This window comes from Camelus dromedarius, chromosome 10 (genome assembly GCF_036321535.1).
Source record: "Camelus dromedarius isolate mCamDro1 chromosome 10, mCamDro1.pat, whole genome shotgun sequence".
NCBI classification, from domain to species: Eukaryota; Metazoa; Chordata; class Mammalia; order Artiodactyla; family Camelidae; genus Camelus; species Camelus dromedarius.
In genome coordinates this window covers 46,203,911-46,224,946 of record NC_087445.1, presented here as the reverse complement: position 1 = coordinate 46,224,946, position 21,036 = coordinate 46,203,911, and the positions used below count along the sequence as shown (strand labels likewise).

At 37.9% G+C, this 21,036-nt stretch overlaps 1 long non-coding RNA gene and 1 other non-coding gene across 3 annotated transcripts in view; both read left to right on the top strand.

The window, feature by feature from the left end:
• The window catches only part of LOC135322272 (uncharacterized), a 119,303-nt gene that overhangs the window by 766 nt on the left and 97,501 nt on the right, over positions 1 to 21,036 (top strand). For both annotated transcript variants that reach the window (XR_010382712.1, XR_010382711.1), the window contains exon 2: positions 19,147 to 19,285. This is a non-coding gene — a long non-coding RNA (uncharacterized LOC135322272). The remainder of the gene's footprint in view (positions 1 to 19,146; positions 19,286 to 21,036) is intronic.
• TRNAI-AAU (transfer RNA isoleucine (anticodon AAU)) lies at positions 4,162 to 4,234 on the top strand. The gene has a single exon. It is a non-coding gene; the product is annotated as a tRNA-Ile (tRNA).

Below are 21,036 nucleotides of genomic sequence, written 5' to 3'. Positions count from 1 at the left end.
CTGAGGGATAGAGCGTGCACTACACCAAACTACTTGCGCTGAAGAGGGCAAGAAAAAGATAAAGTCATAAAGCACCTAGCAACTAATCATAAAGAAATAACTGAAGATACAAATAATATGCCAAGAACCCTCTTATTTAAATAAATTATATTTACATTTTAACCTACCTTCATTTTCTTGTGCATTCAGTCTGTTTCTCAAATACAATTCACGTCATGTTTTGAGCCTCTGGTATTTGTTTCACTCTGCTAGGGGCTGTAGGAGATAAAAAAGAACTCATTTTGTTCTTAACATCATGAAACTTAACAATAGGGAATATAAGGAAAATATAGTACTACATATTGCTATCACTTTTAAACAAAGTACTAGGTACTATTCTAAACACTTTAATTATATTGTCATTAATTTTCACACCATCTCTTTGAGGAACTGTACTATTAGTTTCTACATTTTGCGGGTGCCTTAAGTCCCATAGCTAACGTGGTCGAGGTAAGATCGAAATCCAGCTATTCTGACCTCAGACTCCAAGTTCCTAACCATTTTACTGTAGTACTGAGAAAGAACAAGCTGTTAATCATTAATACATGGGATTCTAAAATTAGCACCTATTTCTCAGGAATCATTATCTTTTTTTTTCCCCTTTGCTTGGGAAATTAACACAGACGAGCAGAGAGCTTTCCATATAGCTTGGGAGCCCAAACCTTCTTTAGGAATTACATCATACTAATAATTTCACTGATAGGGTTCTCTGAACTGTTTTCAGTAAGCATTTCTAGGCTGTTTGACAGACTTATATGGATGAGGAGGCTGTAATAATGTCACCACAGAACTCTCTATTGGTTAATTTCTTCACTAAAAAAAGTGTTATTGTGCACCTATAGTACGTGAGGCTTTGTGCTAAGAACCAGAAGGGGTGCAAACAAGATTAAGACAGGGGAAACAGGTGTTGACAGAGAACCATAACAAGAGATAGAAAATGAGTTATGCTCAATAGAGGAATGAAATTCAATGGAAGTTCCAAGGAGTAGAGAGACAGATTGTTCCATGAAGGGAGGTGCTTGGGTTAAGGAAAACATATAATTATCATTTAACTTATTGTTGATATTGAAGTATTATAAACACTATAAAAATTTATCAAATTCCTTTATTTTGAAAAATTACATGCAAAAATCTCATATTCTGAAAAGGCAGCTTTTTTGTTATGTTATAAGGATTGTTTGGAGTATGGAGAGGTTAGTAAATGTTTTGAAGATGGTTTAACTTATCTCCTCAAGTTGGGAGCACAGAATAAAATGATGATGTGCAAAATAAGATTTTCAAGATCAAAGGAATAGCAGAAGAAAAAGCAAGGTGGGAGTGAACCCTGGACAGGGTCACAGTTTTCTGGGGAATAGCCTTTACTACAAAGAACTGCTTTTGCAAGGTAGAGATTGTGTTTTCAACTGTGTGTGTGTGTGTGTGTGTGTGAGAGAGAGAGAGAGAGAGAGAGAGCGAGCTTTAATTACGGCAAACATGTGCCACAAATATTCTGGGATGGTCTGAGTTCAGATATTTGATTCCATTATGCCCATAAGTTCTTATCAATAAGACTGACAAATACTGTCACTCATTCATATTAGTGTCTAGAAAGTAGAGATCATTGCATGTTCATCAGAAGTTTAATAAATAAGGACTAGGAAAAGTCAGGGAGGGGCTAAATGATAAGGAACTCCAAATACTCAGATGCTTTAATATGGTAGGTAAAAGAAAGCCCCTACAAGTTTCTGAGCAAGGTAGTAGTGTGTTAAAGGTCACCCTAAACATTTAGAGGTATTACCTTTTTAGATAAAGGACTGAATGAGAATTAATTTTTCCGTAAGGTATGGATCAAGATTCATTATTTTGTATATGGATGTCTAATTGTTCTGGCACCCTTTGTTGGAAAGATTTTCATCATTGAATTGCCTTTGCACCTTTGTTGAAAATTAGTTGGCCATTTTTGTGTGGGTCATTTTCTGGACTTTCTACTCTGTTCCATTGATCTATATCTCCATCACTTCACCCATACCACATTGTCTTCTTTCTTAGTGTAGCTTTATAGTAAATCTTAAAATCAGGTAGTGTGAGTCCTCCAACTTTATTATTCTTTTTCAACATAGTTTTAGATACTCCAGTTCCTTTGTCTTTCCATATACATTTTAGAATCAGTTTGTCTATTTGTACAAAAAATCGTATTGGCATTTTAATTGGAATTGTGTTAAATCTTTAGATTAGTTTGGGGAAAATTTTCCTCTTAACAACATTGAGTCTTATAATCCATAAACATGCTGTATCTCTCCATTTATTCAGGTTTCCTTTGATTTCTTTTATTGGTGTTTATAGTTTTCAGTATATAAATCCTGCACATATTTTGTTATATTTATACCTAAGTATTTCATGTTTTTGTATAGTTTTTATAATTTTGATTTCTGATTATTCATTTCTAGTATAGAGACATACAATTGTTTTTTGTATTGACTTCGTATCCTGTGATCTCGATAGATGCACATATTAATTCTAGGAGCTTTTTTTGGTACATTCTTGGGATTTTTCATGTAGACAATCGTGTTGTCTGTGAATAGAAACGGTTTCATTTATTACTTTCCAATCTGTATGCTTTTTATTTGTTTTTCTTCCCTATTTCAGTGGCTAGGATTCAGGATGGTGTTGAATAGGGTGGTGACAGCAGATATACAATCTTATGAGAAAAGCATTTAGTTATTCAACATTAAGTATGCTAACTATAGTAGGGTTTTTGTAGAAGTTCTTTATCAGTTTAAGAGGGCCTCTTGGAGCTGAGGATGGCCTCCAGCTAACAGACAGCAAGAATACAGGGTCTTCAGTCTTATAGCCAAGGGAAATTGATTCTGCCAGTAGTCTAAGTGAGCTTGGAAGTGTATTCTTCCTCAGTGATATTAATTTCCTATTGCTGCTGTAACAAATTTTCACAAATTTAGTGCCTTAAAAATACAAAATTTTAATCTCATAATCCTGAAGATGAATCCAAAATGAATCTTATGGGGCTAAACATCAAGGTTGGCAGGGCTGTATTCCTTCTGAAGATTCTGGGAAAGAATCTATTCCTTGCGTTTTCCAGTGTCTAGAAGCCACCTGTACCTTTGGCTTGTGGCCTCTTCCTTTGTCTTCAAAGCTAGCAACGAGTGGTCAAATCTTTCTCACATTGAATTACTCTGTTTCCATTGTCACATCTCCTTCTCTGACTCTTATAAGGACTCTTGTGATTACATTGAGCCCACTCAGATAATCCAGAATAACCCTCATTTTAAGATCCTTAATTTAATTGCATCTGCAAAGATGCTTTGCCATGTAACATAGTTACAGATTCTGGGGATTAGAATTCCCTAATCCTAATAATAGATTGGCATATTTTGAGGACAATTTTTCTGTCTACCAACTAATCAAACCTCCATATGAGAGTACAGCCCAGACAACACCTTGATTGCAGCCTAATGGGACCCTAAACATAGCATCCAGCTAAACCACGTGGGAACTCTTAACCCATAGAAAGTGTGAGATATAAATGTATTGTTTTAAACCACTGTATTTCTGGTAATTTGTTAAACAGCACAGAAAACGAATACAGTGGGCATATAGTTGTTCATAATGTTTTCTCATTATCCTTTTTAACATCTGTATTTTCTGTAGTGGTTTCCCTTATTTCATTCCAGATATTGGGAATTTGTGTTTCTCCCTGACCACCTTGGTCAATCTGGCTGGAGGTTTGTCAGTTTTATTGATCATTTATAAGAACCAGCTTTTGTTTTCATTGATTTTCTCTATTGTTTTTCTGTTTATAATTTTTAAAACCTCTGCTCTTACCTTTATTATTTTCTTTTTGTTTCCTTTGGGTTTAATTTGCTCTTCTGTTTTTAGTAGGTGGAAGCTTAGTTTTTTTGGTCTAAGACCTTTCTTCTTCCTTTTATGTTTTTAAATTGAGACATAACTCGCATATTATAAAATTCACCTTTTTAAAGTGTACACTTCGGTGGTTTTCAGTATATTCACAGTGTTGTACAATCATCACCATTATCTAATTTCAGAACATTCTTCTTTACTGATATGTGTCCCCAAATTTTGATATGTTGTATTTTCATTTCCATTCAATTAAACATTTTTTTGGGGGGAGGTTATAGCTCAGTGGTAGAGCACATGCCTAATGTGCATAAGGTCCTGGGTTCAATCCTCAGTACCTCTATAAATAAGAAACAAAGAAACAAACAAACAAAAAAACAAACCTAACTACCTCCCACCTCAAAAAATACTAAATTTTTTTCCTCATTTCCATTGAGACTTAACACTGTGATGCATGGGTTATTTGTAGTATCCTGTTTAGTTTTCAGCTGTTTTAGGATTTTCCCACATATCTGTCATTGATTTTTATTTCACTATAGTCCATTACATATGGTCTATATGTTTTCAAATATTTTAAATTCATTTAAGTTTTATTTTATGGCCTAGAGATGTGGTGTACCTTGATGATCTGTTCATGTACACTTTATAAGAATTTTGTTAGCTGGATTACGCTATAAATGTCACTTAGGTCAAACTGGTTGATAGTGTTGTTCAGGTCTTCTGTATCCTTATGGTTTTCTATTGTTCTATTGATTACTGAGAGAGTAGTATTTACTTGTGAATTTGACTTTTAGTAAGTAAAATACAAGTTTTTGATTTGTGTATTTTGAGCAACTATTGATAGGTGTGTTCACCTTTAGGACTGTGATGCTACCTTTATGAATTAACCCTTTAATCATTACAAAATGTGGCTCTTGATTCCTGGTAATGGTCCTCATTCTGAAATCTATACTTTGTCTGAAATCTACATAGCCACTTCAGCTTTCTTTTTTTAATTAAAAAAATTTTTTTTATTGAGTTGTAGTCATTTTGCAATGTGTCAATTTCTGGTGTACAGCACAATTTTTCAGTCATACATGAATATACATATGTTTGTTTTCACACTTCAGCTTTCTTTTGATTAGAGTTTCCATGGTATTTATTTTTCCACCTTTTAACTTTTTATTTATGTATATCTTGTTATTTAAAGTGTATTTCTTGTAGATAGCATATAGTTGGTTATTATTTTTATCCAATATGACAATGTCTGTTGTTTAATTGATGTATTTATACTATTTACATTCAATATAATGTTGATATGTAGATTTGTCTTTTCCTCTCCTTCATATCCCTTATTCAGTCATTCAGCAATTTTAAACACCTTTATTGAGAATTAGTTTACATACCATAGAATTCACTTAAGTGTACAATTCAGTGATTTTTTTAGTACAGTTACAGAGTTGTGTAGCCATCACCACAATTCAGTATTAGAATAGTTTTACCACCAGAGAAAGATCCCTCCTGCCCATTTGCAGTTACTACTTGCAGTCAACCACGAATCTGCCTTCTGTCTTTATAGATTTACCTTTTCTGAACATTGATATAAATGGAATTATACAATATTTAGCCTTTTGCACCTGGCTTTTTAAATTTAGCATGTTTTTGAGGTTCATCTATGTTATAGTATGTATCATTTCTTTCCTTTTTATTGCCTAATAGTAGTCAATTGGCTTTATTATATTTTTTGTTTAACTGTTCACCAGCAAATGGAATTTGGATTATTTCAAGTTTTCGGCTATTATGAATAATGCTGCTAATAAACATTGACATACAGTATTTCTGTGGCCATATATTTTCATTTCTCCTGGATAGATACCTAGGAGTTGAATTGCTGGGCCATATGATACATATATGTTTACCTTGTTAAGAAACTGCAAACTCTTTTCTAAAGTGGCTGTATCATTCTCATCAGTAATGTATGAGGATTCCTGTTTCTTCACATCTTCTCCAACAATTTTTGTTGTCTTTTTGATTATGGACATTTTAGTGGGTAGAAAGGAGTGCCTCATTATGGTTTTAATTTTCATTTTCCTAATGGCTAAAGATGTTGAGAATCTTTTCATGTAGTTACTGGCTATATACACACACACACACACACACGCACATATACATATACATCTTCTTCGATAAAATGTCTAACAAAATCTTTTGCCTGTATTAAAATTGTATTGTCTTCTTATTGAGTTGTGAGAGTTCTTTATGTATTTTGGATACAAGTCCTTTATCAGCTTTTTGATTTGCAAATATTTTCTCCCAGACTGTGGCTTGTCTCTTCATTTAAAAAATGATGTCTTTTGAATTACCAAAGTTTTAAATTTTGATAAGTTCACTTTAGCATTATTTTCTCTTATGAACTGTATTTTTGGTGTTGTTATATTATTATGATTATATTTTAAGCACTTTTTACCTGACTCATGTTTATGAAGATTTTCTATAAATTTTATAACTTTAGCTTGTACATTTAGGTCTATGGTCCAAGTTGAGTTAATTTTTGTATGAGATAAAGGCATTATGTATATAAGATAAAGACGTTAATTCATCTTTTTCATTTGGCTATCCTATTGTCCCAGCACCATTTGTTGAAAAGACTACCCATTCTTCATTGAATTGCCTTGATAACTTTGTTGAAAATAAGTTGGCTGTATGTGTAGGGATTTATTTCTGGACTCCTAGTTCTGTTTTTATTGGTTTATGTGGCTGTCTTCATGCTAGTATCATACTATCTCCATTACTGTAGCTTTGTATTAAGATTAAAAAAAAATTTTTGTTGGGGGGGAGGTAATTAGGTTTGTTTATTTATTTATTTTTAATGGAAGTACTGGGGATTGAACCCAGGACCTTGCGCATTCTAAGCATGCCCTCTATCACTGAGCTACCCTCTCCCCCCATATTAAGTTTTGAAATCAGCAAATATTAAGTTTGTTCTTTTTTAACGTCATTTTGTGTTTTCTGGGTCCTTTGACTTTCCATGTAAAATTTAGTATCAGGTTGTCAGTGTCTGCAACAAAGGCAATTTGTGTTTTAATAGGGATTGCACTGAATCTATAGTTAGATTTAGAGAGATTGCTATGTAATTATATTAGTCTTATAATCTATGAACATGAAATATCTCTCCATTTATTTAGATCTTTCTGTCAGCAGTATTTTATACTTTCCTTTGTACAGTACTTGTATTTCTTTTGTTAAATTCCTTAGAATTGTTTTCTTAATTTGATTTTTGGATTACTCATTGCTGGTATTTAAAAATGCAATTGATTTTTGTATGTTGATCTTGAATCTGGTGACTTTACTGAACTAACTTATTAGTTCTACTAATTTTTTATTTGTTTTTTTTTTTTGATTCCATAGTTTTGTTTTTTTTTTTTTACATACAGGATCATGTTATATTTGAATAAAGACAGTTTTACTTCTTTCTTTCTGATATGGATGCCATTTATTTCTTTTTCCTGCCTAGTTGCATTAGCTAGACTCTTCTGTACAATGTGGAATAGAAGTGGTGGGAGCTGACATCATTGCTTTGCTCTTGATTTTAGGGGAAAATCATTCACTATTTCATAGTCTCCATAAGGACAATGTTATCTATAGATTTTTCATAGATGCTGTTTATCAGGTTGAGGAAATTCCCTTCTTTTCCTAGTTTGTTGAATTTTTTTTTCATAAAGTGGTGTTGGAGTTTGTTAAATGTTTTTTCTGTATCTATTAAGGTGATCACATAGTTTCTGTCTTTTACTCTGTTAACTTGGTATGTTACATTAATTGATTTTATGTGTTAGATCAGTCTTGTATTCCTGAGATAAGTTCCACTTGATCATGTTGTTTAATCTTTTTTATATTTTGCTGCATTCAGTTTCCTATTAATTTGTTGAGAATTTTTGTGTCTATTGTGAGGAAAGTTGGTTTACGATTTGTTTTTCTTTTGATATCTTTGTCTAGCATTTGTATCATGATAATGCTGATTTAACAGAATGAATTGGGAAGTAATCCTTCCTCTACTGTTTTCTGAAGAGTTTGTGAAAGAATGGTATTATTTAAAAAAAATTTGTTGTAATTCACTGTTGAAAGTTATCTGGGTGGGGGCTTTTATTTGTCAAGAGATTTTAAATTACTTATTCAATTTCTTTACTTGTTATGGATCTATTAGGATTTTCCATTTCTTCTTGAGTTAGTTTTGGTAATATGTGTCTTTCTAGGAATTCGTCTGTTTTATATAAGTTGTTCAAATTATTGGCATGATGTTGCTTATGTCATTCCTCTATAACCCTTTTAATTTCTCTAACATTGCTAGTGAAATCTCCTCTTTCATTTCTATTTTTAGTAATTTCTCTCTCTCTCTCTCTTTTGGTGAGTCTAGCTGACAGTTTTTCAATTTTGTTCTTTTCAAAGAACCAACTTTTGGTTTTATTGATTTGCTTCATTGTTTTCTGTTGTCTATTTTATTGATTTCTATACTGTTCTTTATTTCCTTTCTTCTGCTAGCTTTGGGTTTAGTTTGGTCAAGTTAAAACTTAGGTTATTGATTTGGGATCATTCTTTTCCAATATAGGCATTTACCTGTATGTTTTTTCTTGCCTTATCTTCTTAGAATGCTGCCATAGTGCCTCTTTTTTAACAGTCAGCATTGGAACCTCCTTCCTATGGTTTAGGAACCACTAATTTTATGAGTCTTGAACTTTGCCAGTGGGGCAACCAGTGTCTTGCACTGTACAGTCCAGTGTCCAGTACCAGTATCCACTGCCCAGCATCTAGTATCTAGTACAGCAGCATTGGAAATTTCAGGTGAAGGATCCAGGGTTCAATGATAGCAGGACCAGCATCTTCACTGGACTGGTTCTCTGGTGTTACTTCGGCTGTGTTTACTCTGAGCAGCATCTTTTTGTTCTTGTCTGTTTTAAAATCTTGGTTCTTCATTCTTCCTAGGGATTCTGTGAGCAACACAGTACCTTTTTAGCATACTCCTTTTCTAATATATCAGCCAAAGTTATTTTCTGTTGATTGATTGTTAACCTGACTGGTATATGCACCCTGCCTTAACTTGCCTCACAGTTTCGCTGTCTAAAACTTATCTTCCTTTAAAAGTCAGGCCAGATATTATTTCTTCCACACCAGGTAGCTTAGTACCCCTCCTCTGGATTTACATAGTACCCTGGGCTTGTCCCTATTGTCATTTTTGCTATTTTGTGGTATCATTATCTGCTGGATTTCTGTCTCTCTTACTAGACTACGGGATTCTTAAGGGCAGGAATCATGTTTTATTCTCCATGTCAGAGACTTATTGGGTACTCAAAGCCACAAACATATATATTTGGTAGATACTACATTTTATGTCCTTAAATTCTTTATTTGCTTCAGAACTGAATTCTTTTTAGTGTTGGGCTCATCAGTTATGCAGATCTACTGAGGCCATGGAAGCCCACAGAAACCCTTGGTCCTTTCTTAGAGCTCTGTTGCTTAGTTTCCAGCAAATGAAATTTAGCAAATTTCTAGGATATGTTATCTGTTTCTAAGATATTAAAAAGACAATTTTCTCTGTTTGAGTATGTTTACACATTTAGGAGATTAGTTGATAGGCATGCTATTTTTTGCAGTTATTTATAATTTGTGCCAGAGCATGTGACTTATTAGTGGGTCTGGTTTAAAGTCCAGTAAAACCCAGTAAAAAATAAAATGTTAAAAGCTGGAGAAAGGAAGGAAAAATAGTATAGGTAAGAAAAATTTGGCCATGGAAACACTTTTTTTTATATGTTCTTTGAGAACTGGGATCATATGGTATTCTTCTTTGTACTCCTGACAAGAGCTTGCATACACACACACACACACACACATACATACATACATACTCCTAAGTCCCTTATTACTTTAAATTTTTTATTATCTGATTTGGGGCAGCCCAGGAAATATTTAAACCAATAGAATATATACTTCCTCTGGGAAGCAGAGAAAGTGATTTTTTTGACCAAGAAGACTGACGATTTAGGTAGCCTTAAAGTATTATGTAAACTGAGTGAGAAAGCCAGAAAGAATTTTTCTAAGTCTGGACTCTGGATCTGATCCTTGTACATGTGACAGTTTCTATTGTAAACAGTTTTGAAATCCTTTGGTAATTGTTGGGAACAATCTTGTACATGTTCTTAATCTTCTGCAAGAGGTCCTGTGCCTGATGAGAATAGACTGAAAACTAATTGAAGTGTCTGAAAGTCCCTGGAGAGCCAGTGAGTGGTCCTCTGAGAGGATTCCTACTTCCAGTAAAGCATGTAAGAGTTGGAATGAAGTGTTATAATTATGATCCTGTAGCTCAAGTGCAAGCATCAGGGCATTTCTACCCATAAGAGAAGACAGGTAGGTAGAGCTCCTAGGAAAGATTCTTGTTCTGTAGTTGCCTTTGTGAGCAAGCAGTAAACAAAGATAATAGACTTGGGAGAAAGGACTCTCTGAGCTGGCATAGAGTGTGACTATAGGGTGGGGATATAGAAATGAACAGTTCACAGTCTAGTGGGAAAGGCAGGTAGATAGGAATAGATTTACCAAGACGTGACTTGCACGTGCCCTTTCCAAGGCCCTAGAAAGGGCTCAGCAATGTTAGTAATATTTTTTCTTGAAGATGCCCCCTCTCACACATAAAATCAAATTCCATAAGCTTCAGGGCTCATAAAATATTTTTTTTAAATTTAAGTGTAGTTAATTCACAATGTTGTGTTAGTTACTAGTGTATAGCATAGTGATTCAGTTATACCTTTATATTCTTTTTCATTATAAGTTACTACAAGCTATTGAATATAGTTCCCTGTGCTATACAGTAGACCTTGCTGTTTATCTATTTTATATACAGTAGTTTATATCTGCTAATCCCAAGCTCCTAATTTATCCCTCCCCTCTTTTCCCCTTTGGTAACCATAAGTTTGTTTTCTATGTCTTGAGTCTCTTTCTGTTTTGTAAATAAGTTCATTTGTGTCATTTTTTAAGATTCCACATATAAGTGATATCATATGGTATTTATCTTTCTCTTTCTGCTTAATTCACTTAGTATGATAATCTCTAGGCCCATCTGTGTTGCTGCAAATGGCATTATTTCATTCTTTTTTATCTCTGAGTAGTATTCCATTGTATATATATACCACATCTTCTTTATGCAGTCATCTGTCGATGGACATTTAGGTTGCTTCCATATCTTGGATATTGTAAATAGTGCTGCAGTGAACATTGGTGTGCATGCATCTTTTCAAATTAGAGTTTTTTTCCAGATATATGCTCAGGAGTGGGATTGCTGGATCATATGGTAACTCCATTCTTAGTTTTTGAAGGAGTTTCCATACCGTTTTCCATAGTGGCTGCACCAAATTACATTCCTACCAACTGTGTAGGAGGGTTCCCTTTTCTCCATACCTTCTCCAGCATTTATCATTTATGGACTTTTTAATGATGGCCTTTCTGACCGGTGTGAGGTAATAATACCTCATTGTAGTTTTGATTGCATTCCTCTGATAATTATTGAACAAATATTGAACATCTTTTCTTGTGCCTCTTGGCTATCTGAATGTCTCCATTGAAGAAATGTCTGTTTAGGTCTTCTGCAGGGTTCATAAAATCTTGACCTACCCTTGCCTTCAAATGTATCAGCAATTATAACATGTGATAAAGTATCCTGAAGATATTCTTCTAGTTCTGTGGAAGCACTAAAGAAAGGAATCTTGTTCAAGGTGGCATTTGAGTAGGAGAGAATTCATGTACCAGGAAAGCAGGAATTTTTGTCTTTTTATTCATTACATAGTCTCTAGTACCTAGAACATTGGCTGGCACATATCAAGTGGTCAGTAGACATTTTGTCACAAGAATAGGAGTAAGTCAGGGTAGTTAGGGGTAGTGCATATGTGAAGGGACTAGCAGCCTGATGAGGTAGACGCCTGTTGGGGACTTGGTGAGTGATGTGGCTGGAGAATAGGTAGGCAAGAGCCAAAGCATGGAGGTTTCTGTTATACCCTGCTCAAGTTTGGAACTGTCTTGTAGGCCGCAGTGAAGTCTTTAAGCTTGAGAGTGGTATGATCTAATTTGATTTTAGAAAGATCATTCTGGAAACTGTGTGAAGGATAGAGCAGAGAGGATTGCAGTTTGAGTTAGGAAACTGCAGTAGCCTAGTCAAGAAATTATTGAAATCTGAGCCAAGACAGTGGCATTATGGATAACATAAGGGAACATACGCAATAAACAACATAGGAAATAAAATGGCACATGATAGGCACAGTACATATTGAACTGTGAACAGTCTTGAACTGTTGGACCCAGCTTAAGACTTAGTGATTCATTTGTTTACTCTTTCAACAAATATTTAATGAATGCCTACTATGTGCCAGGGATTGTGTTAGATATTGAGGATATGACAGTGAGTAATTTAGATAAGGCCCCTTCTTAGAGTCTGAAAGATACAGACAAGTAACCTGGCAATTGTAATACTATATTGTGTTAAGTGTTGTGAGAGGAAATTTAAGGTGTTATAGGAACACATAGAAGGAGTATCTTACCCAGGCTTGTGGGGTTGGTGAAAGGTTCCTGGGGGGAATGTTGTCCATGCTGAAACAAGAAGAATGAGTAGAAGTTAGATGAGTGAAGAAATGTGGGTGAGATGGAGGAAAGAGGGGAAAGGCTCTGGAATGACTCCTTGAGGCCAGGTTGAGATGACTGTGTACCATGAGATCTTAATGGAGATAGAGAGGGAAGGTGAATGTCCGAGTACTGCTGAGAAGATGAGTTCAGTTATGCTGTGTTGGATTTGAGATGCCTATGGGACATCCAGATAGAGATGAAGGATATATAGGTTGGAAGTTTGCAGGACAGGTCAGGGTTGGAGATAAAGATTTGAGAGTCATCAGGGTAGTTCTTGAAACCATAGACAGAGTTGAGATCATGCAGGGAGACTGAATAGAGAGAACGTAGGGAGACTAGGGACAAATTAAGGTGCCAGAAAAAGAAGAAAAGTCTTAGAAAGAGACTTAAGGAGTGACTGGATAGAAAGAAGAAAGAACTGGGAGAGAAAGAAGACAGAACAAGGAGCTCAAAGAAGGCAGAGGAGAACAGAGCAAGAAGTGACCAGCTCAGGAATGTTGCTGAGCTCCAGAATGATAAACATTAAAAGTAGTCATTGGATTAGGCAATGTGAGTGTTGCTGGGGATTTAGCAAGAGCAGTTTCAGTGGAGAAGTTGGTGGCAGGAAACAGACTGGACTGGTTCTAGGAGGTAACGGAGAATTCTGAGATGTATACTGCCAGTGTTGAGCAGCATGATAAATGGCCATGTTAGAGGGAGTTGGTAAGCACATCATGCTCAGCCAAGGTTTTCCACATGCTCAATGAATTGTCGTATGGAAAATGTCTCTCACTGAGACTATAAATGACACAGAGGATTTATACTGTGTCTTGGAGACAGAAGAAAATAAAGAGCCTTTTATTTACCATACTCTGCCTATTGAAGACTTTCATTTGTTTCTGGGTTTTCCTTTGTTTTACATAAATTTCCTTTTGATACCTTGGACAAAATTATTGCAAAGGGCAGAGAAAGGGGAACTATCTGTTTTCTTTCTGGGTGGGAATTCTGATGAAAAAATACGGGATAAATTCCCCGGAAGATAATTAAAACATTTGTGTTCCTGGTGCCCTTACACAAGATTTACCATTTGTATCAAGTCCGTTTGCACTGCTGTGTAAAATCATCAATATTAGACTTAAGGAGGAGTAGAAGCTCCATATTCTAGCCTGCAAAGGTACTAAATGTAGCCAGAAATTTTATTGTCTGAAAGACAGATATTCATATTTACTCAGTACTTTTCAAGAACTCCAGTGAGTAGAGGAATTATGAATGTTAATAAAATGACATCTGTTAATTTTAAAGCATTTTAGCCTCATGTAATAGACAAATATTGACTTCAAGGGAGGCCATATAATAATGTTGGGAAAGTGTATGGGTTCTGGAGTCAGAGAGGTCTGAATTGAGATCCCAGACTGCATTTAGTAGATATATGCCTTTGGGGATGGTTTCTTAATATTTCTGAGTCTCAGTCTTCTCACATGTGAAATGGTAGTTAAATAAAGTAACACTTATGGGGGTGTATAGCTCAGGGGTAGAGCGTGTGCTTAGCATGTATGAGGTCCTGGGTTCAATTCCCAGTATGTTCATTAAAAAAGTAAAATAAAATAACAGATATAAAGCTCTTAGTATAACAGTTGGCATAAAATATGCACTTAAATAAATCTCAGTTATTGCCCAAGATTGCAAAATTATTTAGTGCTGGAATCCAAATTTCACAAACATTGCTATGCCCTTTATGTAATATTTTTTTAAACCTACACCCACATGGACATAGTAGGGGTGGTATGTACTTTTATGTACTGTATGTGATTATCTGTTAATTTGGAAATACAGTCTTTCTTATTCTGCCATTGACTCACTCCTTTTAATCTTCCTCCCATCACCTCAGACTTTTTCATCACATCAGTTCTGTCCTCAGGTATCTGAACTCTTTTTCACTTACAAAGACAGAAACCCGATTCAAGCAAATTTGAGCAAAGGAAAACAAATTCTAGCAAAGGTTCACGTAATTGGCATGTTGGGAATGGAACTGAATGTAGCTTCTTTAAAAATGTTGTCTCTGAGGTCTGGTTTTTCTCTCCGTGTGGCCCCTTCCACTCCCACTTTCATTCCTACTGCAGCTTGGCTTCTTGCATACAGCAAGAAGATAGTGGGAACGTGGCTGGGGGAGCATGGGGAAGAGTTTCAGGATTATGTTTCAGGAATATGTCCTCCCAGTTTAGCACCCCTAGAGAAAAGAAAAAACATCTCTCTCCTGGTGTCTGTATATAAAATCTAAGGTAAGGAAGTGAAGTGAAATGCTGTGTCATGTGCCCATTCCTGGGACAACTACTGTGGCCAGAAGGACAGGACTCCACATGGCTAGGTCTGGGTCTCACGCCCACCCTATGGCTAGGAAGTGGAGTTCTATAATTGGCAGCCCCATGAGAACCATGGAGTGGAGGGAGGGAAGTTCTTGGAAGAAGAGGGGAAAGGAATGACAGGCAGAGCAAAAACAAAAACAAATGTCCACTCAACCCTGTCAGATGATCAACCTCCTTACTTAGGACTCTGGAACCTTTGATTTCTCTTCATTTCGCTTCTCTTCCTCATCCATTGGAGCAAATTAATTAATTTCTGATGATCTTCCCTTCCAAATGTTTCTCATGTTTCTCATTCTGTCCATTACAAATGTCATCATCCTAGCCCAGAACTTTGTGACTTCACATCTGTTTGTGTTAATGAATTCCAAATTGACTTCCCTGCCTTGTCTCTGTAAAACCAGTTCCCCCTGATTCTGTATCTGAATGTAACTTCATAAGCCTCTCAATGAGGTAGGCTGAGAACTAGTAACAATAGTAATAATTATCATAACAACAACAACAACTAACAAAATGCATGTGTTAGGCACTTGTTATATGCTAGGAATAGTTAAGCCTTTTACACATTTTATTTTATTCTCAAAATAATCCTGCAAGGTGTTGTGGTGGCCATGAAAAAGTGCCTCTCATGTCTCCTACTGCAGAGTATAAATGATTGGCAACCCAAGCTGTTGCACTCTGAACCCATCACTGCATTTGCACTAACGTCACAGTTCCCACAGCCTGTGCTCCACCAGTGACTGAGCATAGCAGGGCTGCAAAGGCAGGCCATTCCTAGTAGTTATAGGACTCCTTTGACAGGCTACTTTGGCTTGAGAATTTCCCATTGGCCTTGCTGAAATTTTCTTTGAATTACATGAAAGTCTTAAGACTCTTCCTACCTAACTTTCTTTCTTTCCCTCTCTGCTACATGGAGGTCAGACCTGCATCATGTTCTGATAACTCTCCCAGCCTTTTCTGATTCCCTCCCCATTTTCCCTCACAGGAGCTCACCTTGCCCCCACCATGAATTTCTTGTGTATCTAATTTCATCTTGAAATCTGCTTCTTAGATGATTCAACCAGTACACATGGGCCAAGAAAATAGGTTGAACTGGCTGTGCTTCAGCCATTCCCCAGTGGACAAAGATTATTCCTGCCTGGGCACTATGTGAAGCATGAATAGTGGGCACACTTGGCACATGGTGGTGGTCCAGTTGCTAAAGATTTCATTCGTGGTTGAGAGGATTGACTTTGCTGGTCCAGTGATTCAATCACTAGAAGATATGAGATACGAGAACAATGTATACAAAGACAGCAGAGTTGGCTTGCTATTGCTAAGCTGAATTGATGCTTGTCTGGCAGAGGGATAATGAGAGTCAGAGGGCTATTAACAAATTGTTGAAGTCTAAGTAGGAGAGCCCTTATATATTGCAGTGGAAGAGATGACATGAATGAGTGGCAAACAGATAATCTGATTAGATCTCCAGAGACATTTAAAAACAGGTCTGTTATGCTAAGGTCAGGGTCCTGGCTGGGAAAACCTGGGACCCTGACTTATGGGTTAGGGACATCTGGATGGATGCTTCTAAGGATTTTAGCTCTGAAGATGCCCCTCAACCCTAAGAATTTGCAGAAGTGAACTACTCTTTCACAGTCGGAACTAGTACTTTTGTATTGAAAGACATTGTAATATAAGTTGTAGAATCCCTCCTTCCATAGGTTAACAAGTACCCCATCAGGAGCCCTACCAACTCCCATGGCTGCTAGGCCACTAATTTAGGGTTAAATACCAGCGTAACCTCTTATAAGAGAGGGAAGATGTTATACACTGAATGATCTGCAAGAATTAGTTAGCATGTACTGTCAGAAGCAAGGTGGTATGTGTGGTATTGTATTTTGAAGGTGCTTTATCTGGGGAACTGGAATATAAGATTGGGTAAGCAAGAATTTATTGACTTATGGACAGTTTTTTGGGATACAGGACTTAATACCCTTGTAAGAACCCTAGGGGATGAGGTGGTTCTTAGAGTCTTTAAGAAAGTGATAGCCAATGTTGACTGAAGTATTTGAGCTTTCCTGATACACAGTAGAAGGCTGAGGAAACTAGGCAAACAGGAATGGCCATGTTATGTGAGGCCACAAAGCATACCAGTTGACTGTATTCAATGAGAGAGCTCAGAAGACACACCATTCACCAAGGGCATCAGGAAAGCACTAGTGAGAGTAGCACCAGCATCATAGTGGTAGCTCTTCTCCACAGGTCAGGGCTAGTTGTGGGAGAGGTGGTTACAGAGCTGGGCTCATTAATATCCATGGGGATGAGCATCAGTGTAATAGAGGTCACAGTTGCAATGACTTTCAAGGTCTGAGGGAACAGCCAAGAGACTTAAGCTGCTTGGAGTTGTGGAGATGGTAATAGAGCATGATGTCCCTAGCAGAAAAATTGGTAGCAACAGCATGACAGGTGTATTATGATGATTCTCCTAGTGCTTTTCCCAAAGGGACCACAGGCAGTTTATCTGGGTGATTGTATATTAGGGAAGGGAAAATAACCCAGACATTTTGAGACCCACACTCTGAGTCTAAAAATGTTTGAGATTGGTACCTGGAGACCCAAAGCATCATCATAGTTCTAATACAGTGGACCTCCAGTAGGTCTACAGACACCAGGTAGTAAATAAATCCTCAATAAAGTCTGCCTTAGAGTGGGCCTGTCAGGTTTGTGGATATATCCAGTGGCCATATCTCCTGTTCCTGATTGCATTGATACACTTGGATGTTAGAATAACCCTCACATTGCTGTCTTAGTCTATGGAGTAAAAGATAAAGTGAGGAAGGCCAAGGAGGAACCTTTAAAACTGTTCCTTCATCTTCCTTCCTCTCCCAGCCAGGATAGTAAGTCAGAAGCAATACCACATCCCTGGAGAATGACTGGCTTAAACAAGCAGTAGCCTTCACTATAGCTGCTGTGCCAGATATGGTCTAATTGCTAGAGCAGAACAATAAAGCTTCAGGTACATGGTATATGGCCATTGACCTGACAAAAGCATTCTTTTCAATTCCAATTAGGAAAGGGGATTGGGAACAGTTTGTACTCACAGGGATGGCCAATAATATTCATTTACATTTTGGCCTCAAGGCTGTGTCAACTTGCCTCCCCAGTCATAATATAGTTTGATGAAATCTGGACTGCCCGGCCGTTCCACAGACCATCACACTGATCCATTTCATTAATGGCATGCTGATGTACTCTAGAGGGTGGGAGAAAAACCCTATGAAGACTCAGGAACCTGCCATTTCACTGAAGTTTTTAGGAGTCCAATGGTCAGGAGTATGTTGGGATAGCTCCCCAGAGTAAAAAGCAGATTGTTGCATCTTATATCCCATACCACAAAGTAGTCCTCTTTGGGTTCTGGAAGCAATATATTTTACAGCTAGGATCATTGCTCTGGCTCATATACAGTGACATGGAAGGCTGCCAGCTTTGAGTGAGACCTAGAAAAGTCAAGTCTCTGCCAGTAGAATCTGGAGGACCCTATAATGTTGAAAGTGTCCATGGTAGGAAATGATACAGTATGGAGCTTATGTTAAGCTCCAGTGGGAGAATCACAATACAGGCCCTTGGAATTCTTGTTCCTGCTGCCTCTGAATGTTCAACCTGTCAGCAGTAGAGACCAATGCTGAGCCCTTGATAGGGCACTATTTCTTGAGGAGACCAACCAGCTACTTGGTGGCAAGCCAACTATACTGGGCGTCTCCCACAATGGCAGGGCCAGTGGTTTATCGTCACAGGGATAGATGACTTATCTGGGGTATGGGTTTGTATTTCCTACCTATAGTGCCTCAGCCAGCATCACTATTTAGGGGCTTATGGAATGCCTGATCTGCAGGGATTCTCACCCAGCTTAGAATCCAAACATGGGACCCTCTTCACAGTGAAGGATGTGTGAAGTGGGCCCACGATTGTGGGTCCACTGGTCATATCACACACTGTACCATTCAGGGGCAGCTGGTTTCAGAAAATCTTGAACAGCCTTTTAAAGGCACAGCTAAAATGTCAGCAGTGGTGGCAGCAATTTGAAAGGATGGGGCACCATCCTTCAGGATGCAGTATACATGTAGGAAACATTATATGGTGCTAGGTCCTCAATAGAAAGAATACATGGGTCTGGGAACCAAAGGGTACAAGCAGGAGTAAACTCACAGTGACCCAATGGGGGATTTTGTACTTCCTGTCCCTGCATCTCTGAGCTTTGAAGATTTGGAGGTTCTGATCTCTAAAGAAGGTGTGTTCTTGCCAGGGCACACAGCAAGGATCACACTGAACTATAAGCAATGGCTGCCACCAGGGCATTTTGGACTCCTGTGTCCAGGGACCAGCCTGAGAGAAGAAGGGTCACCATATTGGCAGAAGTAATTGACCCTGATCAGCAGGAGAAGGTAAGGCTGTTTTTACCCAGTGGGGACAGAGAGGGAATATGTATGGAATCTGTGTGACTCAATTGGGCATCTCCTGGTGTTTCTTTGCCCTCTTGAATGGACACATGTAGCAACTCCAGCCTGTGAAGGATATGGTTACCCACTGCATGATTACCAGACCCCTCAGGAATGAAGGCTCAGGTCACAGTACCAGGGGAGTCACCAAGATAAGCCAAAGTGATAGAGGACAGTGAGGGGAACTTAGAATGGAGAAGGTAGAGTGCAAGTACCAGTTGCAGGCCTGAGATCAACAGCAGTGACAAGGGCTGTTGTTTGTTCCACTCACTGGGCCCTTCCTCACGAAGAGAGACCCCGTGGAACTATGGAGGAGCTGCTCCCCAGTTCCTGCAGAGAAAGAGCTGTGTGCGATCATGGACATGTGTCTCTCAGATCCCCTACTGTGGGCAGCATAATTGATGCCCCCAGCTTCTGTGTTCTACACACGACCGCATTTGCTCCGAGGCCATGTTTCCTGTGATCTGTTTCCACATAGTGATGGTACACAGCAGGCCCATTCCTGGGAGATAGAGGATGCCCCTAACAGATGATCTTGGCCTGAGGATTCTACATTGGCTTTGTGGAAACTCTCTGAAAGCTTTTTGACATTCTAAGTCCCTTCATATCTTACCTTCCTCCTTTCCCTTTCTGCTTCTCATGGGTCAGATGTGCATCACTGTCTGGCAGATCTCAGTCTTCTCCAGCTTCCTCCCCATTTTCTTTCAGAGGTGTTTCCCCCAATTTCTTGCAAGTATAATCTGATCTTGGTGTCTACTTCTTGGTAGACTAGAACTAACACAGGTAGGTATAAATTTACTCATTTCAGAGATGAAGAGACTATGCTTCAGGGAGGTTAAGTAACCTGTATAAGGTTATACAGCCAGTAAGTGGCAGAGCCATGATTTACATCAAGGATCATCTGGCTTCAAAGCCTATGTGCCTAGATTTCACATTCCTGTTTTCCTGTTTCTGCAGTTTCCATTGGCTTGTTTCTCCCCTAGTCTCCTGGAAAGGCTTTTGAATATTCTAGTCTGTCTCTACACTGCAAAGGCAGGAGTTTTGACAATACTTGTAATGTGAAACGAAGAACATTGTACTCTTGGGGTTGGTTACAGTTCTTGAGGTTAAAGAGCCCCCCTGAGAAGAATAAACTCAGAGGACGGGGTTGGCACAGCATTGCTGAACTTCCCTCCCTGCCTGGAGAGTCCGCCTGGAGATTCCCCCTGGAGAGTTAAACCGTGAAAGTTCAGAGTTTTGTTTTGTAAGAGAAACTGTATGCCTTTTACCCATGATCTTACTAGTGCATGTCCCTCTTTCACCCAGAATTTTCTCTGAATTTGGAAGCTTTCCTCTTCTTAATTAAATAAGACACAAAATTTCTAAGGAGTGAAAATCTAGAGCTCTGTGGATTTTGTGGCCCAGCCACTTCCTGTGGAATTCATTCACCCTTTCCTGAGCACAGTTTTCCTTACCGCCGTAGCCTCAAGGAGACTGTGCTCTTACATCATTCTGATTCTTGAGTGCGCACGGAGCTTTTGTGAGACTCTCTATTGAAAGCTGGAACATCTGAATGAGATGTTAGAAAAGGATAGCAAAAGAGAAACCAACATAGGGAGTGCCATCTGTCTATTGCAGGCAATAAGGCTTGCAAGTCAGCTTTGTTTTCAGAGTCTGCAGGATGCTTTCCATCCCTGGGCAGCTCACCCAAGATCTTC